Source organism: Rana temporaria, chromosome 1, assembly GCF_905171775.1.
Source record: "Rana temporaria chromosome 1, aRanTem1.1, whole genome shotgun sequence".
In the NCBI taxonomy this organism is placed as follows: domain Eukaryota; kingdom Metazoa; phylum Chordata; class Amphibia; order Anura; family Ranidae; genus Rana; species Rana temporaria.
Window position 1 is genome coordinate 154,041,965 of NC_053489.1, and position 23,115 is coordinate 154,065,079.

The window sequence follows — 23,115 nt, forward strand, 5'->3', positions numbered from 1 at the left end:
TTTGGAAAGTAGACACCCCAAGCTATTTTCTGAGAGGCATTTTGAGTTCATGGAATATTTTATATCTTGCCACCAGTTGCTGGAATATGACAAACTTTTTTTTTTTTTTTTTTTTTTGCACAAAGTTGTTACTAAATGATATATTGCTCACACATGCCATGGTTATATGTGGAATTGCACCCCAAAATACATTCTGCTGCTTCTCCTGAGTACGGGGATACCACATGTGTGGGACTTTTCGGGAGCCTAGCCGCGTACGGGGCCCCGAAAACCAAGCACCGCCTTCAGGATTTCTAAGGGCGCAAATTTTTGATTTCACTCCTCGCTGCCTATCACAGTTTCGGAGGCCATGGAATTCCCAGATGGCACACAACCCCCCCAAATGACCCCATTTTGGAAAGTAGACACCCCAATCTATTTGCTGAGAGGCATGGTGAGTATTTTACAGCGCTCATTTATTTTTGAAAATGAAGAAAGATATATATTTTTTTTTTCTTTTTTCAATTTTAAAATCTTTGTGACAAAAAGCAAGATCTGCAAAATACTCAACATACCTCTCAGCAAATAGCTTGGGGTGTCTACTTTCCAAAATGGGGTCATTTGGGGGGGTTTTGTGCCATCTGGGCATTCCATGGCCTCCGAAACTGTGATAGGTAGTGAGGAGTGAAATCAAAAATTTACACCCTTAGAAAGCCTGAAGGTGGTGATTGGTTTTTGGGGTCCCGTACGCGACTAGGCTCCCAAAAAGTCTCACACATGTGGTATCCCCGTACTCAGGAGAAGCAGCAGAATGTATTTTGGGGTGTAATTCCACATATGCCCATGGCATGTTTGACCAATATATCATTTAGTGACAACTTTGTGCAAAACAAAAAAAAAAAAATAATAATAATTCTCTTTCCTACAACTTGTGTCAAAATATAAAATATTCCATGGACTCGAGATGCCTCTCAGCAAATAGCTTGGGGTGTCTACTTTCCAAAATGGGGTCATTTGGGGGGGTTTTGAACTGTCCTGGCATTTTATGAACAACATTTAGAAGCTTATGTCACACATTACCCACTCTTCTAACCACTTGAAGAAAAAGCCCTTTCTGACACTGTTTGTTTACATAAAAACATATTATTTTTTTGCAAGAAAATTACGTTGAACCCCCAAACATTATATAATATTTTAAAGCAAAGGCCCTACAGATTAAAATGGTGGGTGTTGTATTTTTTTTTACCACGCAGTATTTGCGCAGCGATTTTTCAAATGCATTTTTTTGGGCAAAAATACATATTTTTTTATTTTAATGCACTAAAACACACTATATTGCCCAAATGTTTGATGAAATAAAAAAGATGATCTTAGGCCGAGTACATAGATACCAAACACGACATGCTTTAAAATTGCGCACAAATGCGCAGTGGCGACAAACTACATACATTTTTAAAAGCCTTTAAAAGCCTCTACGGGTTACCACATTAGATTTACAGAGGAGGTCTACTGCTAAAATTACTGCCCTCGATCTGACCTTCACGGTGATACCTCACATGCATGGTACAATTGCTGTTTACATATGACGCCAGACTGACACTTATGTTTGCTTTTGCGCGAGAGCAGGGGGGGGGACAGGGGTGCTTTTTTATTTTTTTTATTATTATTATTATTTCATTTGCTTTTTTAATTTTATTTTAAACTGTTTCTTACTTTTTTTATAATTTTTATAATTGTTATTGTTATCTTAGGGCATGTAAATATCCCCTATGATAGCAATAGTTAGTGACAGGTACTCTTTTTTGAAAAAATTGGGGTCTATTAGACCCTAGATCTCTCCTCTGCCCTTAAAGCATCTGACCACACCAAGATCGGTGTGATAAAATGTTTTTCCACTTTCCCAATGGCGCGGTTTATATCCGGGGAGGGGACATTCCCTCCCACTGCTTGTAAAAGCAGTTTAGAGGCTAATTAGCCGCTAGGACTGCTTTTACATGAAAGCCAACCGCTGGCTGAAAAGAATGATACCAAGATGATACCTAAACCCGCAGGCATCATTCTGGTATAACCATTCAAAGTCCAGCAACATACCATACGTTGATGGTTCTTGTTGGACATGTATTGTAATCTTTTTTTTTTCATGCAGCCTGTTGGCTGAACGAAAAAAAGAGATTGATCGGTGGGTATGCCCACCATTAGAATACCTCCCTTCATCCACCCACTTCTAATGATGGGCATACATGCACCATTTATATATGCCGAAGCATGGGGGCATCCTCCCACAAAAGTTATGCCGCTCACACACGTACGTACGCCGCATAAAAAGTTATGGCGCATACACACGGTCGGACTTTTCCACGGGCAAGCTTCCGACGGAATTTCGACCGTATGTACGCGGCATTAGGAGCAAAATCGCTCCTCCGCCCCTAATGCCCCCATGCTTCGGCATATATGCTCTTTTTTTAACTGTGGTGGTGAAATCACCTCCCACAGTGTTGGAGTCGCGGCTTTATGTATCGTGGGAGCAAACGCTGTTGCTGTCACGCTAAATAAATCCATGCTGCAACTGAATGGCGTACCTGCTAAGCAAATGATGGTTAACATTATAACAAAGTAACATTACATTTTAACATTAAGATCTTACCATACCATACCTGCAAAGCAAATACCAAAAAAATAATAACAGTTAATAATAAAACATTTTTTAATGCAACCTGTGCCTAAAAAATATACATGCCGAAGCATGGGGGCATCCTCCCGCATAAAAAGTTATGCCGCATACACACAGTCGAACTTTTCCACGGGCAAGCCTCCGTCGGAATTTCGACCGTATGTACGCGGCATTGGGAGCAAAATCGCTCCTCCGCCCCTAATGCCCCCATGCTTCGGCATATATGCTTTTTTTTTAACTGTGGTGGTGAAATCACCTCCTACAGCGTTGGAGTCACAGCTTTATAAATCGTGGGAGCAAACGATGTTGCTGTCACGCTAAATAAATCCGCAATGCAACTGAATGGCGTACCTGCTAAACAAATGATGGTTAACAATAAAACAAACATTACAGTATAACATACCATACCTGCAAAGCAAATACAATAAAACATTGTAAAAATAGAGAGAATAGATATAGAACAATAGTGAGTGGACAGTAGAGAGTGAACATAAGAGAACAATAAAGTGAGGAGAAAAATACAACCACAACTATTTTTGGATTTTTTATTTTATATTTTTTTTGTGTTTTTGTGTAAGTTTTTTTTTATTTTTTTTCCACTTTTTTTCACTTTTATAAAAACTGTAAGAAAACTGTAAACTGAACGTTGCAGATTATGGTCTCTCAAAATGTGATGGCTATCACATATTCCGAGACCCTGTGTTGGTGTGCCTAGGACTGTGTGGTGCTGTACCCTACGCTAAAACTCAATTAGTGTGTGGTAGCGTTTGAAACATACACCAATGCAGAGACCAGGTTGGTCAGGACAGTCGGGACAATAAAAGCGGGTGTCACGCCTAAATCCGAGTTTGCTGCAGACACGACATCTTTTTTGGCGGGATCTTTGGGTAGGGGTACCAGGGAGGACAAAAGGAAAATGCCTCTCATACAGCCGGCTCACTGCATTTGCGTTGGGAAGGTGGGGCACAGCACCATCTGGAAACAGAAGGGCTTCGACGATCTCTTCCTGGAATTTTAGGAAGGATCCAGTCCGTCCTGAAGCTCTGTATAGCACATGAGCGTTCAGCAAAGCCAATTGAAACAAATAAACTGACACTTTTTTGTACCAGCGTTTGGACCTCCGGGCAATTAGGTACGGCGCCAACAACTGGTCATTAAGGTCCACCCCTCCCATGTTAAGGTTGTACTCGTGGATACAGAGGGGTTTCTCCACAACACCAGTCGCCGTAGTAATTTGGACTGCAGTGTCTGCGTGAAGCGTGGACAGAACGAAAACATTCTGTGAATCCCTCCACTTCACTGCTAACAAATTATTACACTGTAAGCAGGCTCTCTCCCCCCGACTAAGACGGGATTCTACAAGCCGTTGGGGGATGCCCCGGCGATTAGGTTGCACGGTGCCACATGCGCCAATTCCATAATCAAAAAGGTGACTAAAAAGTGGCACGCTTGTGTAATAATTGTCCACGTACAAGTGGTACCCCTTTCCGAATAAGGGTGACACCAATTCCCACACTATCTTACCAGCGCTCCCTATGTAATCAGGGCAATTCTCCGGCTCTACGTGACTGTCTTTTCCCTCGTAAACCATAAAGCTAGATGTATAGCCTGTTGCCCTGTCACAGAGCTTATACAACTTGACCCCGTATCTGGCACGTTTGCTGGGAAGGAATTGTTTGAATGACAAGCGGCCAGAAAACTTAACCAGGGACTCATCAACGCAGACAACTTGTTGGGGATTATACAAGGCTGCAAACCGTTCGTTGAAGTGGTTTACGAGGGGCCGAATTTTGTAGAGCCGATCGAATCCAGGGTCTCCCCGAGGACGACAGAGTTCATTGTCACTAAAATGCATGAACCGCAAGATCTGCTCGTATCGTGTCCTGGTCATGGAGGCAGAGAAAATGGGCATATGGTGAACTGGGTGCGTGGACCAATACATCCGCAGCTCACTCTTTTTAGTAATGCCCATGATGAGGGAAAGGCCCAGAAAGATCTTAAATTCGGAAACCGTAATTGGCTTCCAATCTCTGGCAAGGGACAGCTGGGGATTAGCGGCGATGACCAGCGTACAAATTGCTTTGGTCCACAATAGATCTATAGAGATCTTCCGTGAAATACAGCGAATAAAAATCCAGTGACGTAAAATCAACTGTATTCACCTGAATTCCGGGTTGGCCAGTGAATGGGGGAAGTACGGGTGCTGCAGAAGTGGTGGGTACCCAATCAGGATTGGCGAATGCAGCAGGAAGGGCACTATGGGGACGGGCCTTTCTTTGTCGTCTTCTTCTTGGTGGCAGCGGGACACTACTAGTGCTTGCCACCTCTCCAGCTTGAACTGCACTTATGGGACTCGCCACGTCACCAAGTGTTACTGCAGTGCTGGATATATGACCAGGATGTACTAGGCCGCTGGTGCTTGCCAGTTCACCAGAAGGAATAGCGGCGCTAGTACTTCTCTCCTCCATACGAGAGCCCTGCGGTTCTTGCACCTCAGCGACAGCAGAAGATCGGGGTCTGGTACGCCTGACCCTAGCAGGGAAAACTCCGTCGTCAGAGCTATCTGTCAGGGAGCCACTGTCGTCTACAGGATCGTATTCTGAGCAAGAATTTGACAGATGCGTGACCTCCTCATCACTATCTGTCAGGCTCATAAACAAGTAGGCCTCTTCATCACTGTACCATCGATTTGCCATTTTGGGCTCTAAATTTAGGGGTACAGTGGTGAGATTCACAGGCAAAAAAGCACCTGACCTGTTAGTGACTGAGTCAAGCGCTACCAAAAAAACTGTTAGCGATCGCAGAGATCAGGCCTGACTCTGCGAACGCTGCAGTTATGTGTTTTTGTGTTTTGTGTCAGTGATCGATCGATCGATCGATACTGCACTTCGGTGGGCTGGACTGGGCGAAGGGGCTAAACGCAGGTGCTAGCAGGTATCTGGGCTGATCCCGCTAACCATGCGTTTTTGGGAACCCTAAACTGCAGGGGACGCTAGTATAGATCTGATCAGATCAAGTATCGATCCGATCAGATACTATACCACTAAAGGGAGGCGTATGGTGCGTGCGTGGGTGTTAGCGCTATTGGCCGCTGCCTGGGGCGACGCAGACCCTATCTGGCGCTAAAACCAAACTTTGATCACCCGCCGGGCGATCAGGGGGTTAAAACTTTATTGCAAAAAATATGGCGGGTGCCTTGATGCTATAAAAAATTAACTAGCTAAACTGCGTCACTTGTGACACTTATACTGTGATCACTGGTGACAGGGGGTAATGATGGGGTTAAACCTTTATTGGGGGGGGTTAGGGGGGGTCCCTAGACTATTTAGGGCCTAAGACTGATTACCCTAACACTTATTTTTGTCACTAATGACACTAGTACAGCGATCAAAAAAAAATCTGATTGCTGTACTGAGTGACACAGTGACAGGCAGTGAATGGGTTAATTTGGGGGGTGATCAGGGGGTGATCAGGGGGTTAAATGTGTGCCTATGTGACCTGGTGTTAGAGTAGTGTTGTGCAACTCACTGTTAGATGCTCTCTCCCTCTCGGTCTGGAACGGAAAGACCGACACGAGGGAGAGAGCAGTACTTCCCCTGCCAATGTTTACAAAACATTGCCAGGGGAAGACAACCATTGGTTAGAGCGATCACCAGGTCCAGGCCAGATTTTATTGGCCTGGACCTGGTGATTGATCAGTTCTGCATCGAATCTGATCATCGGGAACGGCGGGGGGGCGCGCGCGCGCGCCCCATCGCCGTTCACGCGCCGGACGTCATAATACGTGATCTCGCCCAGGAGAGCCACCTTGTGGACGTATTATGACGGTGCACGGTCGGCAAGTGGTTAAACTAAATCTCTCTAAAACCGAGTTACTAATATTTCCCCCTGCCCGTGCCCCCCTCCATGACTTTTCCATTAAAATCAACAATGCAACCATCAGTCCCTCCCCTCACGCCAGGGTACTAGGTGTAATCCTAAACTCTGACTTGTCATTTCAGCCTCAAGTCCAATCGCTGTCAAACGTTTGTAGAATTCACCTCCGTAACATCTCTAAAATTCGCCCCTTTTTAACAAATTAAACCACCAAACTCCTCATTCACTCCCTTGTTATCTCTCGCCTTGACTATTGCAACTCCCTTCTTATTGGCCTGCCTCTCCATAGGCTTTCCCCTCTTCAGTCTATCATGAATGCTGCTGCCAGACTTATTCACCTTACCAACCGCTCAGTGTCTGCCAACCCTCTCCTCCAATCCCTTCACTGGCTCCCGATCACCCAGCAAATTAAATTCAAAATACTAACCACAACCTACAAAGCCATCCACAACTCTGCCCCAAGCTACATCACCAATCTTGTCTCCAAACATATCCCAAACCATCCTCTCCGCTCTTCTCAAGACCTCCTACTGTAAAGCTCTCTCGTCTCCTCCTCCTATGCTCATCTCCAGGATTTCTCCAGAGCCTCTCTTATCCTCTGGAACTTGCTACCTCAACCTTTCCGGCTATCCCCTACTCTTGCTACCTTCAGGTGAAAACTCATCTCTTCAGGGAAGACTATCATGTCTCCAACCTTTTGTACCACCTTCCCCACCCTATTAGATTGCAAGCTCTTCTGAGCAGGGCCCTCTTGTATTTTATTGTATTGTAACTGTATTGTAACTGTATTGTCTCCCATTTATATTGTGCTGCGTAAACTGTTGGCGCTATATAAATCCTGTATAATAATAATATGTATCCTGTCGCATGTGAATGAGGCCTCAGGTTGGTCTATCCAAGGTTTTTCTGAGGAAAAATTTGATTGTGTGTACGCGGCATTAGAGTACCCTTACTATTACTGTGTGTTTACTTGGTCTGGTGAAGGAATTGGCACCCCTTAGGGTGCAGAGGACTTTACTATCTATTACTCTGTTTTACGCATGTAAAAAGGTGATTTTATATTGGAATAAAGCTGAGGCATCCTCATTGACATAATTAATAATTCTATAAAATCACATACCAAAATAGGGATTGTCCCCAAAAAAATTAAGAAGGTAAAGCAAGGTTGGACTTCTGACTCATCTACACTCACTTGAGGCTATGATAGTATCAGGTCACCTATGGCCAGATGACAGATGCACCCCGTTGGAGTCAGGAGTGCACCACAAGGTAGTGAACCCTTTGGCAGACTGCTGCGGATGGACCACAGAGTGGATATGGAGGACAGGTCCACTGGAGCACAAACAGGGATCCCACATGAAGCTTGAGCCCAAGATTCCCCAGGGCATGGAGTCTAAGATCCAGCTGGTATTCACCAGAGCCTCTAGTGGTGAGGATGGCCTTAGCTGCAACTGAATCCAGGTCGTGGCCCCCAGAATCCCCTAGGTCACGATCCGTAGGGAGAGAGGGGAAGCAGCCACTCAGGACACAAGAGATAATGAAGGGTTAAGTCGAGGTCGAGGCGACAAGCAGACAAGGATAAACAAGGGACAGGCCAAGGGTCAGGGTCACAGGCAAACAGGAGTAGTCGGGGACAAGCCAAGATCGGTATACAGAGATAAACGTAGCATAACAAACAACGTTGATCAGCAAAGAAGGCCTGCACTGCACTGGTTAATATAGAGTTCCTGGGATGGCCTGGGGTGGAGCTATATAGGGAGGAGAGATGATAAAAGCAGCCAGATAAGAGAGTCTGGTCTCTAAGGTGAACACATGGAGAGAAAGGTAAGCTGCCAGACATTACTGCATATCCATGACAGATAGTTAATAATAAGTCAAGTTGATTTCTTCTACTGAGGAACAGAGATGATATCCGACTGTGTTGGCAGTCATGTTGGATATTCCGACATCAATCCTGTTGTGGCCGGTGATGTCAGTATGTTAACATTGCTGTGGGGCTCCTGTAATGATGGTATTGTCATGCTGACATTTTCATAGGTTGTTTCTCAAATGTACATGTCTTTATATCCTTGCACAGGTATTGCACTAGGGGAAGGGTGTTGGAGGATGTTAAAGGATGTTTTTGTCGCCTTACTGTTTTCCTCAGCATCTGGCTTTGCCAGTAATATTTTTGTATTTTTCTGTTTGTTGGTATCTTGGATACCCCATTGTATGTATTCCTATATGAATAAATTAATAAAAATCACTTTCCCAAAAAAAAGTTGTTTTATTTTCTATCCTGCATTATATTTGTAGTTAACATATATGCCTTAGCTAGTTGGTGCAGTTGTGCTGTTTTTATTAAACAGACTGTCAAAATCTTTCATTTACACATCATTAACTGCATCATTAAGACAGTGGAGACCCTGTGGGTCTTACTAATTGTAACAATTTTGAGAGCAGAAAAATATTCTTTATATAGATTGTGCTTAATTCCTCTCTATTTGAAAGTGTATGTTATTGATTAAAGGAAAGTAAACTGAATTTGTATGACAAACAGAAAGTGTTTGTGAATTTGTTTTTCATTCTTGCATTCTTTCTTTCTTCATACTTTTCATTCCTTAGTAATCCCCAGGTTTTATTCTTATTGCTACTAACTTTGTAAAACCATGCTTTGTGGTCTGCTGAAATTGCTATTGAAGAAGTTCCCCATTGTGAGATTTATGCCTCCACATTTTGTTCCTTTAAAAGCATGTTGAGAGTCAAAACAGCATTTGCCATAATGTTCTAGCTGGCACATTATCACAAACTTACCTATGGGTCTGCCCTCTTACTGTGATGTCAGGTCCAAGCTCAGGTCCAAACTCAAACATCCACTCTGTCCCTACATGTGTCATGTTATTTTCCTCTTTTTCCTGTTCTTGCGTCTTCTTGCTTTGTCCATTGGGCAGGAACTTATGATCAAATACCTTTGATTCCATGTTGGAACTACATTAACTTGGCACTCAGCTCCATTCATGGGTTCTTACATAATATGCCAGGGCTGTACATAGTTCTTCTTATGTGCATGGATTAGTGAAAATTGCTAGCAAATGCTGTAAGTAAAAAAGTTTTTTATTTTTACCAGAACAAAAGACCCTACCTGCTAACACATTTAATTTTTTTATGGCTGATGGTCAGCAAGTCTCATACGCCCACACTTGAAGTACCACCACTGCGCCTTAAGGAAAAACATCTGACTAACCTGCTGCCACTTTAATGATGTAGAAATGTGATTGTATGTTTTACCTCTATCCAAACTCAATAGTGAAAAAATAAGTAGCGCTAAATTACACTCATGTGTATGGAACTCCAATAAAGTGCAACGATAAACATAAAAAATAAAACAAAGACAACTTCATATGCGGTACAATTTAAAGTATCACTATAAAGATGATAACAATGTGATAATTCAAATGATCAGTGTAACAATATCACCCTGTGACAAGTGAAATAATACTACATTTAATAAAAAGTTCATAAGCATAACGAAATTTATCCGAAAAAGAGTTGATCCCTTTGGATAACACACTCACCAGATATTTATGCCTTACACTCTCGTGCTTGGAAAAAAATTGCTTTAACCACTTAAGCCCCGGACCATTTTGCAGCTAAATGCCCAGGCCAGGTTTTGCGATTCGGCACTGCGTCGCTTTAACAGACAATTGCGCGGTCGTGCGATGTGGCTCCCAAACAAAATTTGCGTCCTTTTTACCCCACAAATAGAGCTTTCTCTTGGTGGTATTTGATCACCTCTGCGTTTTTTATTTTTTGCGCTATAAACAAAAATAGAGCGACAATTTTGAAAAAAATTCAATATTTTTTACTTTTTGCTATAATAAATATCCCCCAAAAACATATATAACATTTTTTTTTTCCTCAGTTTAGGCCGATACGTATTCTTCTACCTATTTTTGGTAAAAAAAATCGCAATAAGCGTTTATCGATTGGTTTGAGCAAAATTTATAGTGTTTACAAAATAGGGGATAGTTTTATTGCATTTTTATTATTATTATTTTTTTTACTACTATTGGCGGCGATCAGCGTTTTTTTTTCATGACTGCGACATTATGGCGGACACTTCGGACAATTTTGACACATTTTTGGGACCATTGTCATTTTCACAGCAAAAAATGCATTTAAATTGCATTGTTTATTGTGAAAATGACAGTTGCAGTTTGGGAGTTAACAACAGGGGGCGCTTTAGGGGTTAGTGTTCACTTAGTGTGTGTTTACAACTGTAGGGGGGTGTGGCTGTAGGACTGACATCATCGATCGAGTCTCCCTTATAAAAGGGATCACTCGATCGATACGCCGCAACAGTGAAGCACGGGGAAACCGTGTTTACATATGGCTCTCCCCGTGCTTCAGCCTCGGGGAGCGATCGCGACGGAGCGGCTATAAACGAATAGCCGCGCCGTGGTCTCGGATCGCTCCCCGAGGGAACCCGCCCGCCGCACGCAGCGGGGGGGTCCCGATCGGACCCCCCACCCGCTAGAAGGCAAGGACGTATATATACGTCCTTCTGCCTGTCCGTGCCATTCTGAGGACGTAAATAGTCGTGCGGCGGGTGTTAAGGGGTTAAACCACACAGACAGGGTTAGCTGATCTCTGTTATCCAGCCGCAAGCATGTAAATAAGTGATCCAAATAGTGTAATATTATAAAACCAGTTTAATAAAACTCTATTTGAAATACTTCAACCATTACACTCACATCACATTACTTCAAAGCCAACAGATAAATTCACAGAAAACAGCTCTTGGGGAAAACGTCTGTAGTATTATATAGTGGGGTCACAGCGGACCCAAGGTGTACGGCTTAGATATCATTTTTACCCACTTCTCTGGCTCGAACCGTTACTCTATGATCTGCTGTCCAGCGTGAAGTGCTTACAGATGATTGCCGTTTTACCCTGACATGTTTCGTCATACAGACTTATTCATGGGATGGCCAAACGGCACGGCAACCCATCCTCTTATACCCCCCACGTGAAGCACTGGCAGAGACTATTCAGCGGTGCATGCGCTCACCTCATGTCCCCTTGTCCACAATATTCCAAACACCACGTCAGTACAAAGTGGAACATAGATCCTTTCACAAGGAGCTACCATATTCACATAAAAAGTACTCTATTTTCATTTAGCTTAGATTAAATTTAACATGTGGTATTGCACATAAGCACCGAGCTATGCTCAGGACCTTCATGAACGTCTCGATCACACAGTTCTTTTCACCTCTTGAGGACTCTAGATTTCACTATGGTTTCCTCTCCACCCAGCTGAAGAAAACTGGAGGAATGAGTTTGACCGGAAGAAAGTGTTTGGACTAAAGGAAACATGGAGCCGTGCAGTTGAATCCTGGATACTGGTTCAGTGACCAATGCTTTATTTGACCTTTTCTAACAAATTAGGTCAACACCTTGTGGTAAGGAGCCATCCATTAGTGCACTTTTGGGGGATATTCTTGGTGGAGCTGGACATCTCTTGCATCGAATTTCCAGCACTGTACTATTCAGTTTCAATTTAACACGGACACTTATGAATGGACTATATTTATTTATTTATTTATTTACACATTCACTTTATATTGTGTCATTTTTGCTCGCTTTCTATGTTTATTGTTGGTTCAGATGGACCATCCTATATAATTGTCATACAATAGTTATCACTCACTCATTTATTATGCAGTTTTAGCGCCCCCTTTATACACTATCACCAATAAAATTTTTGACTTAGGTCTTAATTTCAGGGGAGCTGCTTATTATTTACTTATTTATGTGTTGTACGTCACATAAACAACATACTATATAATATACATTTTTGGCGCGAGATATTACATTCCTCATTAAAATTAACTTCATATGTTAAAAGATCAAATTGGACATAATTAATTCATGCTTCCATCCAGAGTTATCAGAAATTATTGATAAAACAATTGAGGTCTACCTCAATGTTCAAGCCCCTAGGGAAGAGACATTTTAATAAAAAAAATCAGCGAGTTCCTCTTTGGGATAAGTCTTGTACTCTATTTGAACCCCTCCAAGAGGGAAACACACAGTCAATCCCACAGAATTGTAATAACGTGGAATCTTGATTGTGCTTTTCTTTAAAGTGTAGGGAGACACTATGATATTTGAATGTTCAAGCCCCTAGGGAAGAGACATTTTAATAAAAAAAATCAGCAAGTTCCTCTTTGGGATAAGTCTCGTACTCTATTTGAACCCCTCCAAGAGGGAAACACACAGTCAATCCCACAGAATTGTAATAACGTGGAATCTTGATTGTGCTTTTCTTTAAAGTGTAGGGAGACACTATGATATTTGAACCCCTTTTTTATATTAGCTAGGTGCTCAGCTTCTCGTATTTTTAAAAGCCATTTTGTCCTCCCTACAAAAAAAATAACAAGGGCACCATAGTAGATACACTACATGTGAGAAATTGCATGTAACAAACTCATTTATTTCAAATGTTTCCTGATCAATATTCGTGATCCTAGACATACCTCTGTTACTCACTTTAACAGTTCTGCAGCAAATACATATCCTACAAGAGTAAAATCCCTTAAAGGGGTTGTAAAGGAAAACATTTTTTTTCATAATAAGCATCCTTTACCTGCAGACATTCCTCTTTTCACTTCCTCATTGTTCGTTTTTGCTCAGAAGTTGCTCTATTTCTTCTCTGTTCTGTTCACTTCCTGCTTGTCTGATTTTACTGACCACCGTGAAGGGTGGCTTTACTGCGGTGGTCAGTAACATGCCCACCCCCTCCTGGGAACTACATCTGTGTGGCAGGACACTCTCTACGAGACTTCAAGGAGGTGTGAATTACTGGGCGTGCCGTAATGCATACTGGGAAATGTAGTTCTTACATGAACGAGCGATGCAAACCAGGAAGTGAATGAGAGAACAGAAACTAGAACGCCGGAGGTGATATAGATGAAGGAATTTAATATGTATTTACTAGTTTTTTAACAGAATCATTACACTATTCTGTCTGTCTACCTTGCAGTCATAAATTTTAGGCAAAACATTTTTTTCCTTTACAACTCCTTTAAGGTCAATTTTGAATGGTCTAGGTGGTTCCAAGATTTTTTTTTAACTACTTGGTCACCAAAAATTTGGTGCCCTCCTATATATAATCCAATGTGCAGCGCTCAAAATCAAATGGAAAATTAGTCCATATAAACAGTGTGTGTATAAAGTCCTCAAAAGTGTATGTTCATCAACAATTGAAGATATAGGACCTCCACCAAAGTTCCAGTGTGCAAACTTGAAAAGAAAGGGATACACCACACCACTGTGCAAACAAACCGCTTACCAGAGCAATAGCATTATGGGCATGTAATAAATAACTTGCAGGTAAATGGAGATCGCCCTTCCAACAGACTGTGCAGGTGAGAACGGCTATCCACAGGCAGCATTAATGATGGAATGACATCTCGAATGTCATGAAGGTCCAAAAGCGTACATTGCGTTCATCAGCAGATATATGGTCATAAAATGCAGAGAAGAAACGGCAATAGTGAAGCCCGTAGGTAAAACCAATATACAATTTATTGTATGGTACTTACAAACAGACAGGTAAAACAGGCATCAAAGAAAATAGAACTCTGCGGCTCTTAGCGTACTTGTGTTAGTCAGCCTTACATGTTTCATCCTAATGGGATATCTTCAGAGGCGTGGCATTAGACACAAGCACGCTCAAATATATGCAAAAAACTCAAGCCATCTGGGCCCATGATAGGCAGCCATAGCTTCACAAAACAGCTGTGCCCCATAAGCAGGAACATCCATATCCTTCTGCACATGCCCAGTGCAATCAGGGAGGTGAAAGATACAAGCAAAGAGCACCTAAATGACAATGGCAGTGAATTCACTGCTCACTCACACTAACCTGGTGGTCAGGGATCAGGGAAATGTATTCCAATTCCCCTTCCGGGGTGCCGAGATAGCGGCGGTCCTCGCGCATGCGCAGTAGCGCACCAAAGCGCTCGCGCATGCACAGTATCGCACCAATGCACTCGCGCATGCTCACCGGTGTGACTGCAACCAAGTGGAGGAACCAAAGTGCTCCAGCGCCGTTTCCAGTGGGACAAACAAAGTGACACTCACCCGGAAACGGCGCAATAACACCAATGGTGGCCAAATGGAGAACAGCACCACATAGCAACATCCGGGTCACAGAATGGACTCTGTGACACCGGAATGATAATAATAACAGCTTGCGGAATTACCTATATTAAAAGAATGTCATAATATTACATTAAACAAGTCTAAAATAGCAGAACAATGAAAAATGACAATATGTGTAGACAGCACATGGCAGCATAAATGCACAAGTAGGCAAATGACATTAGTCAGACAGGAGGATAAAAGGAGGCTCATGACACCTACAAACTGCAAATAGCTGATCTTAATACTACTTATGAAAAAATGTACTAAGATGTGATAACAATCACAAAAACTGATTCAATTTTTTTTTAAAAAAATATGATGTAAAATAAAAAAGTAAAAAAATATAATGAAAAATAAAACTAATAAAATAAATAAGGAAAAAGATTGAAAAAAATATTGAAAAAATAATAGTAGAAAAAAAATAATAACAATTGAAAAAAATAAATAAATAAATAAATAAATAAAAATGAAAATGAAAATAAAAATAAATGAAACATAAAATAAAAATAAAATGAAAAATAAATATAAAAAATAAAAATGTGAACCTAATAAAATATAAAGTGGATAAATGTAAAAAAATATATATAAAAATATAAGAAAAAAATAAAAAGAAAAGTGCAAAAAAGAAAATAAAGATTAAAAAGAATACACATAAAAATTAAAATAAAAGATAGTTTAACTATTAATAATAAAACCCAATCGACATTCAAGCCGAAAGGGGTATAACATTTTAGGTCGTAGATCCAGCGAGTTTCGAGTTTGGAAATCTCTCGCGTGGATGAACTACCTCGCCAGTGAGGATTAAATCGGTCAATAGCTATAAAAGTAGTTCCCTTAGGATTCTTTTTATGGTGCTCCAAATAGTGTCTAGATACTGTATCTTTCAAAAAACCTTTTCTGATGTTTGCAATATGTTCGTTGACCCAAACATGCATGGCACGTGTAGTGCGGCCTACATATTGGAAGCCACAAGGGCAAATCAACAAATAGACTACATTGCAAGAAGAGCAGGTAATGAAAGTATTAATGTCAAAAACTCTGCCCTTAGTGCGCGATTTAAATTGACATATTTTATTACGTCTATCTTTATTAATAGCGCAAACATTGCAATTATGGCAAGGGTAATAGCCCTTGGATTTTTGAAAGAATGACACTCTACTAGGAGCATCCAAAATGTTAGGTGCTAGTTGCAGTCTAAGAGGAGGAACCCTTCTAAAAACAACCTGTGGTCGTTCTGGAAGAACTGGACCCAAAATTTTGTCATTTTTTAAAACCTCCTATATATGAATTTTGGTTGATTAGGCAATAATGCTCCCAGGTGTCTATCCCAACATAAAATATACCAATATGTTTTTGAAAATAGCCTCTATTTCCTTGTGTTGGAAATGGAAACTTGATATAAAGCCCCACTGATGTTGATCATTGGTACTTTCCGCTTCTTCTTTTTTCTTAAAGCATTTATCCCTAGGGATATTTGATATCTCCTGAATTGTTTCATTCAAAATATATTCTCCATACCCCCTCTGAATAAACTTATCTTTAAGAATATTGGCTTGTATGAGATAATCCTGTTGTTCAGTGCAATTTCGTCATACTCTGAGCATTTGCCCCTTAGGAATGTTCTTTATCCAAGCAGGGTGATGTCCACTTCTGATGGATAAATAGCTATTTTGATACGTCGATTTGAAGTATACCCTAGTGCTCAATGCATTTAAATTCTTTTCAATGGTCACATCCAGAAAATTGACAGTTTTATCGCTTATTTGATAATCCAAAACAATGTTGTTTGAATTGCTGTTCAAGCATCCCAAAAATTCAATCACAGATTCCTCTGACCCCTTCCAAATGAATAGATCATCTATGAATCTCCGGTAGAATTTTAATTGGGGTCTTTGTTTACTAAAAACATGCTGATCTTCCCATTCAGCCATAAACAGGTTGGCGAGGCTGGGAGCAAATTTTGCTCTCATAGCAACGCCAACCTGCTGTGAGAAAAACTGGCCACTGTACCAAAAATAGTTATGCGACATACAATAATATAATGCTTGTCCAAGAAAACATTTTTGCATATGGGGAATGCCATCCCTTCTACTTAAAGCCCAATTGAGTGCCAGTGATGCATCCTCATTCTGTGTAAATGGTATACAGCGAGCATACATCAGCTGTCACCAAATAAGCCATTGAAGTAGGGTCCAATTTAACCTCATCCAGCAGATGCAGCAAATACCTGTCCTTCAGGTATGCTTTAGTGATCTTAACACTAGGTTGGAGGAATCTATCTAAGTATTCTCCAAATCTTGCTGTTATCGACCCAATCCCATTAACGGTTGGTCGAGCTGGAGGTTTTTGGGTATCCTTGTGGATTTTTGGTAATGTATAAATTATAGTAATTCAAAGCATTGATGCTAAATTCCCATTCTATCAAAGATCTTAAAGGGGTTGTAAAGGATTATTTTTTTTCCCTAAATAGCTTCCTTTACCGTAGTGCAGTCCTCCTTCACTTACCTCATCCTTTGATTTTGCTTTTAAATGTCCTTATTTCTTCTGAGAAATCTTCACTGACTGTTGTTCTGTCTGTAACTCCACACAGTAATGCAAGGTGTGGAGTGTCGTGCTCGCCCCCTCCCTTGGACTACAGGAGAGACAGGACACTCTCTACGTTGCAAATAGAGAAAGAAGCTATGTGTTAGTGGGCGTCTTAAAAATGGCAGTTTTTTCGGTAGCAGTGATTTTAATAATGCTTAAAGTGAAACAATAAAAGTAAAATATTCCTTTAAATTCCGTACCTGGGCTGTCTTTAGTATGCCTGTAAAGTAGTGCACGTTTCCCGTGCTTAGAAAAGTCCCTGCAGCAAAATGAAATTTCTAAAGGAAACAAAGTAATTTAAAACTGATCACGGCTGTAATGAATTGTCGGGTCCCGGCAAAATTGCTAATTGTAAAGGCTTATATGCAAGTTATTATCATAAAAAGTTTTTGGGGACCTGGGTCCCGCCCCAGGGGAAATGTATCAATGCAAAAAAAGTTTTAAAAATGGCTGTTTTTTCGGGAGCAGTGATTTTATTAATGCTTAAAGTGAAACAATAAAAGTGAAATATTCCTTATAATTTTATACCTGGGGGGTGTCTATAGTATGCCTGTAAAGTAACGCATGTTTCCCATGCTTAGAAAAGTCCCTGCACAAAATGAAATTTCTAAAGAAAAAAAAGTAATTTAAAAAGTCATTTAAAACTGATCCCATTTATAATCAATTGTCGGGTCCCGGCAATACAGATAAAAGTAATTAAAAATATAACAGTATTGTTTCCCCTCTTAGTCCATTGCCAGGCCCTTTGGGTCTGGTATGAATATTAAGGGGAACCCTGAACCAAAAAAAAAAGCGTAGGGGTCCCCCCAAATTCCATATCAGGCCCTTCAGGTCTGGTATGGATGTTAAGGGGAACCCTGTGCCTTTTCTTTTAAAAATGGCGTGGGGTTCCCCCCAAAAATTCATACCAGACCCATATCCCAGTATGCAACCTGGCAGGCCGCAAGTAAAGAGGGGGACGAGAGAGCGCCCCCCCTCCTGAACCGTACCAGGCCACATGCCCCCAACTCCTCGCTGGAGTAGAGTGCACCACTGGAGAATGGATCACTGCGGGACATCGAGAATGGATTACAATGCTGGACAGACTGGATTGTTTTTTTTATTTTATTTTTATTTTCTATAATTTTTTTACATTTTCACACTTTTTCTTTTTTTAAATGGTAGGGGTACAACGTATCCCATTACCAATTCACATAGGGAGGCCGGGATCTGGAGTCCCCTTTGTTGAAGAGGGCTTCCAGATTCTGTTAAGCCCCCCGCCCGCAGACCCCCACAACCACCGGGCAAGGGTTGTGGGGATGAGGCCCTTGTCCCCATCAACATGGGGACATCCTCCCCATGTTGAGGGCATGTGGCCTGGTATGGTTCAGGAGGGGGGGTGCTCTCTCGTCTCCCTCTCTTTTCCTGCGGCCTACCAAGTTGCGTGCTCAGATAAGGGTCTGGTATGGATTTTAGGGGGGAACCCCACGCCATTGTAAAAAAATATGGCACAGGGTTCCCCTTAATATCCATAACAGACCTGAAGGGCCCAAACACTTTTTATGGCAATAACTTGCAAATAAGCCTTTAAAATTAGCAATTTTGTCGGGACGCCGCAATACATTATAGCCGCGATCAGGCCCAAATTTACTCCCTTTGCCGCCCAAAGGCCGGGTCTTTCAATGCTGCCCCCCCCCTCCTCACACACACACACCACCATTCTCATCCTTTATCGATGACTGCTACAATAGATGGATTAAAAACATAATTCCACACACGAGAACACTAAAAATAACTGTCTTTAATTGTAAAAATAAACTGCCCATGAGTTATAAAATAAATACCAGTACAGTCCCCAAAGAAGGTCCATTCCTCCAGTAGATGGGGGTCCTCTTCCAGACTAAATGACAGCCATGGTGATATAACTCCCCTCCTTTGAGCCCAGTATGTCATGGATCTGTCCCCTGGGGGCGCCTCATTCCAGCCTGGGATCACAGGAGTAGTGCAGGGAATGGCGCTCACATATACATGAGAGATGTTCAGTGTAGGAGTCATAGGCGTGCGCACAGGGTGTGCTGGGTGTGCCCAGGCACACCCTAATCATTCTGTGCAGCCAGGGCCGATCCACCCTATAAGCTCATCCTCTCCCCAGAAATTATTTTAGCACCCCCAAAATCCACATGGTAGTAGTTGCAGATGTTAGTGTTTTCTTTTTCCTTGCCGGCATCTTCTTTATTGCTGCCTGGAAGCTGGGACTCTTTTTTTCTTGTGGAAGAATACAGCAGCTACGGCCGCAGAAGCCGATGATCTTTAGCTAGACCCGGCACAGGCTAATCTCAGAGGTGGATGGATATCCACCTCTCTGCTGCCTCCTCAGCCAATGGTGAAGACTGTACCCGCCCCCTTCCCCCAGCCCGCCTTCTTTGATTTCTGAGAAGAGGAGATGTCGGCACTCGGCAGCTGGAGAGAAAAGGTAGAGATGACTGAACACAGTCTGCTATGGCTGGGGGACACATTTCTCAGCCCCAGCACTAAGAAACAGTGAGTTGTGTTTGCCTGTACTGCTGCCAGCATGGAGAGAACAAACTGCTTTCTACAGTGTGGGGGGAAGGTTACCAGAGAACAAGATGTTTATCTATCCTGTAATCTGACACCTGCAGTCTTCTTTGCCAGCACAAGTCATATTATTCTTACAGAGACTCTAACAGGGAGAAAATGCAGGATTTCTGAGTTATTCTTCTAGCCATCCATTCACTCATCTATCTATCTACTCATCCATCCATCTACTTGTCCATCTGCTAATCTATCTATCTACTCATTCATCTATCTATCTTCTCATCTATCTATCTGCTAATTATCTATCTATCTACTCATCCATCCATCTACTCGTCCATCTGCTAATCTATCTATCTACTCATTCATCTATCTATCTACTCATCTATCTATCTGCTAATTATCTATCTATCTACTCATCCATCCATCTGCTAATCTATCTACTCATCCATCTGCTAATCTATCTATCTACTCATCTATCAATCTACTCATCCATCCATCCATCTATCTCTATCTATCCATGCACGCTTTCATCTATCCATTCATTCACCTATCTCTATCTATCCATCCATTCATCATTGCTAGTGTCACAATACAAGAAGAATGGATTGAAAAATTAAAGGACATTCTGATGCCATGTGTGCGTATCGCACTCCTGAACCCTGCATTGTGTGTAGCGCACACCATAACCCTGCACTTTGTAGCACAAGCCTGAATCCTGCACTTTGTAAATTCCTGTAAATAGCGCACCCCTCAGCTCTGCACTCTTAACGTGACGCACTCCATGCATCCCCATACACCCCCTATGCTGGCTGCACACTCCATGCATTGCCCATACACCCCCTATGCTCGCTGCACACTCCATGCATGGCCCATACACCCCCTATGCTTGTTGCATAGTGCACTTTATGCACAGATTACACTTATCGTTTTTATCAAATATTTAATTTATATATTATTTACTTATATTTGTATGTTTTTACTGCTTTCTTTGAATTATTGTGGTGATAATTAGCTTTAGTACATTTTGTAGTTTTTTTGGGTATGGGACAATGTGCCTGACTGCATAGACTGTTATTAATGTGTGACTGAGTTTTTGGATGGTTCTCTGGCTTCTTTGTGGCTGTTGACTTTTTATATTTAACTACCCCACTAACTTAAGGTTATTGCTGACCCTGACATATGCTGGGGACTTGATTATTGGCATTGATGAAACCTATTTTACTTCATAATCTCTACGGTGTACCTCCAGGCTCTTTTTGGCCTATAAAAGATAACCACGTTGGGTGTGTTATCAGGCGTTAGGCGTGTGCACAAAATGTAACGCGCATTTTTCAAGCAGAAATATATGTGAAGACCAGTTAGAGGGCCCCTTAGCAGAATTTTTCTTAGGGCCCCAGGGAGGTCAGGATCGGCACTGTGTGCAGCACAGATTCACCCTACCGCCCTGGCTCCCTCTGTAGCACCGCTGGCTTCCCTCCTTCCTCCTCGCCTGCCAGCTGTTGCTACAGAGATGTTTTAGGATGAGCGAGGGAAGGGGCTGGTAAATATGTATTTATCAGCCCCTTCCCTTTCTGAATAAACATGGTGAGTGATCGGTAGTGTGTGTTTGAGCTTTGGGGTGCACACCCTAATGCAATAGGCTGCACACACCTATGGTAGGAGTGTAAGGGACAGCTAGCATCCCCACCAGGGTAGAAGAGGAAGGACCTGAGATGGCACTAGACTGGCCACACCTGAAGAGGCTTTTCTCCTGAGATGTGAGGGGTGTTCTCCTTCACACTGGAGTTCTGCAGACACAACATGCAAACAGCCCCGCCCCTTCACACAGCAAGAGCCAATCACTGGAGGACATCACATTGTTGTGTCTGAATTCTAACACTGATCTGATGATGTCATATTATAAAGACATTCACTGATCCCCAATTAGAAGAAGAGTTCCTCTTCTTTATACTGAGGTGTCCATGGAGCTCCTCTCCATCTATAGGAGGTCTCCTCTCCCCTCTGCTCTCCTTCTTATTAGACTTATCAGGTACTATCAGGTAGTAACAAAAGTACACTTACCAAGGCCAAGATGCTGAGGGTGGCTCCCTTTGCGACCCGGCGCGGTCCGCCCCCTGAAATGGGGACAGGGGAGCAGACGCACCAGGAGGCACCGGTACCGATGGGAAGGTGAAGGTTTGGTGCGTGAAACAGGAACAACCAGGCAGTAGTCCACTTGGGAATGGCTGAAGATATGGCAAGGAATTCCAGGAGGTCCGGGAAGCAGGATTGGTAGGAAACAGGGAAATCCAGAAAACAGGCTGTGGTCAAGGAAGTTCAGATAAACAGGGTAGTCCAAAGTTCAAGCCAAAAGGTCAAGGGCAGGTGAGATCAGAATAGTCCAATAGGCAAGCCGAGGTCAAGGTAGGAGAAGGCAGCAATCCGGTAGAGTATAGCCAAGGTCAGGTAAACAGGAACAAGATCAGGTAAGGTTTTTCCAGGATCCAGGAAACACTCCAAACAAGCGCTGTGACAAACCAGCAACTAGCCACAGGAAAGGGAGAGGTTTAAATAGCCCGCTCAGGGCTCTGATTGGCTGGACGGAACTACAGATCTTGCGCGCCCGTGCGCGCGCACCTGCACGCGCCCGCGCGCGCCAACACCACGCACGCGCACGCCAACACCACGCACGCGCGCGCGCGGCGCAAACAGCCGCGATTGCACCGTTCTGGAAGGCAGGTAAGAGTTAGTGCCCTGACAGTGCCCCCTCCCTAGGGGCGGACTCCGGACGCCTAAACTGTCCATCAGTTCTGGATGGTCCCGGTGAAAAATTCGGATCAGGCGAGGAGCATGTAAATTTCTGGAAGGTTCCCATGAGGTGTCTTCAGGCGGGTAACCCTTCCACTTGACAAGGTACTGGAGTTGTCTCCCTCTCTTCCGGCAACCTAAAATAGATTCGACCTCAAATTCTTTTTCACCTTCAATCTCCACTGGAGGAGGTGGAAGTTCCTCCCTTCCTGGAAAAGAGTCTGGAATAACGGGTTTGAGCAGAGATGCGTGGAATACGGGGTGGATCTTGTATGACCCTGGTAATGTTAGTTCAAAAGCCACAGGATTGATCACTCTTTTAATTTCGAATGGGCCTATGAATCTGGGACCTAATTTCCGAGAAGGAATGGGTAACCTAAGGTTCGTAGCTGATAGCCATACCTTCTCCCCGACTTTAAAAACTGGACACTCCTTCTTTCCCTTATCGTAGGATCTTTTGTAATTTTCCTGGGCCTGTTGCATGTTTT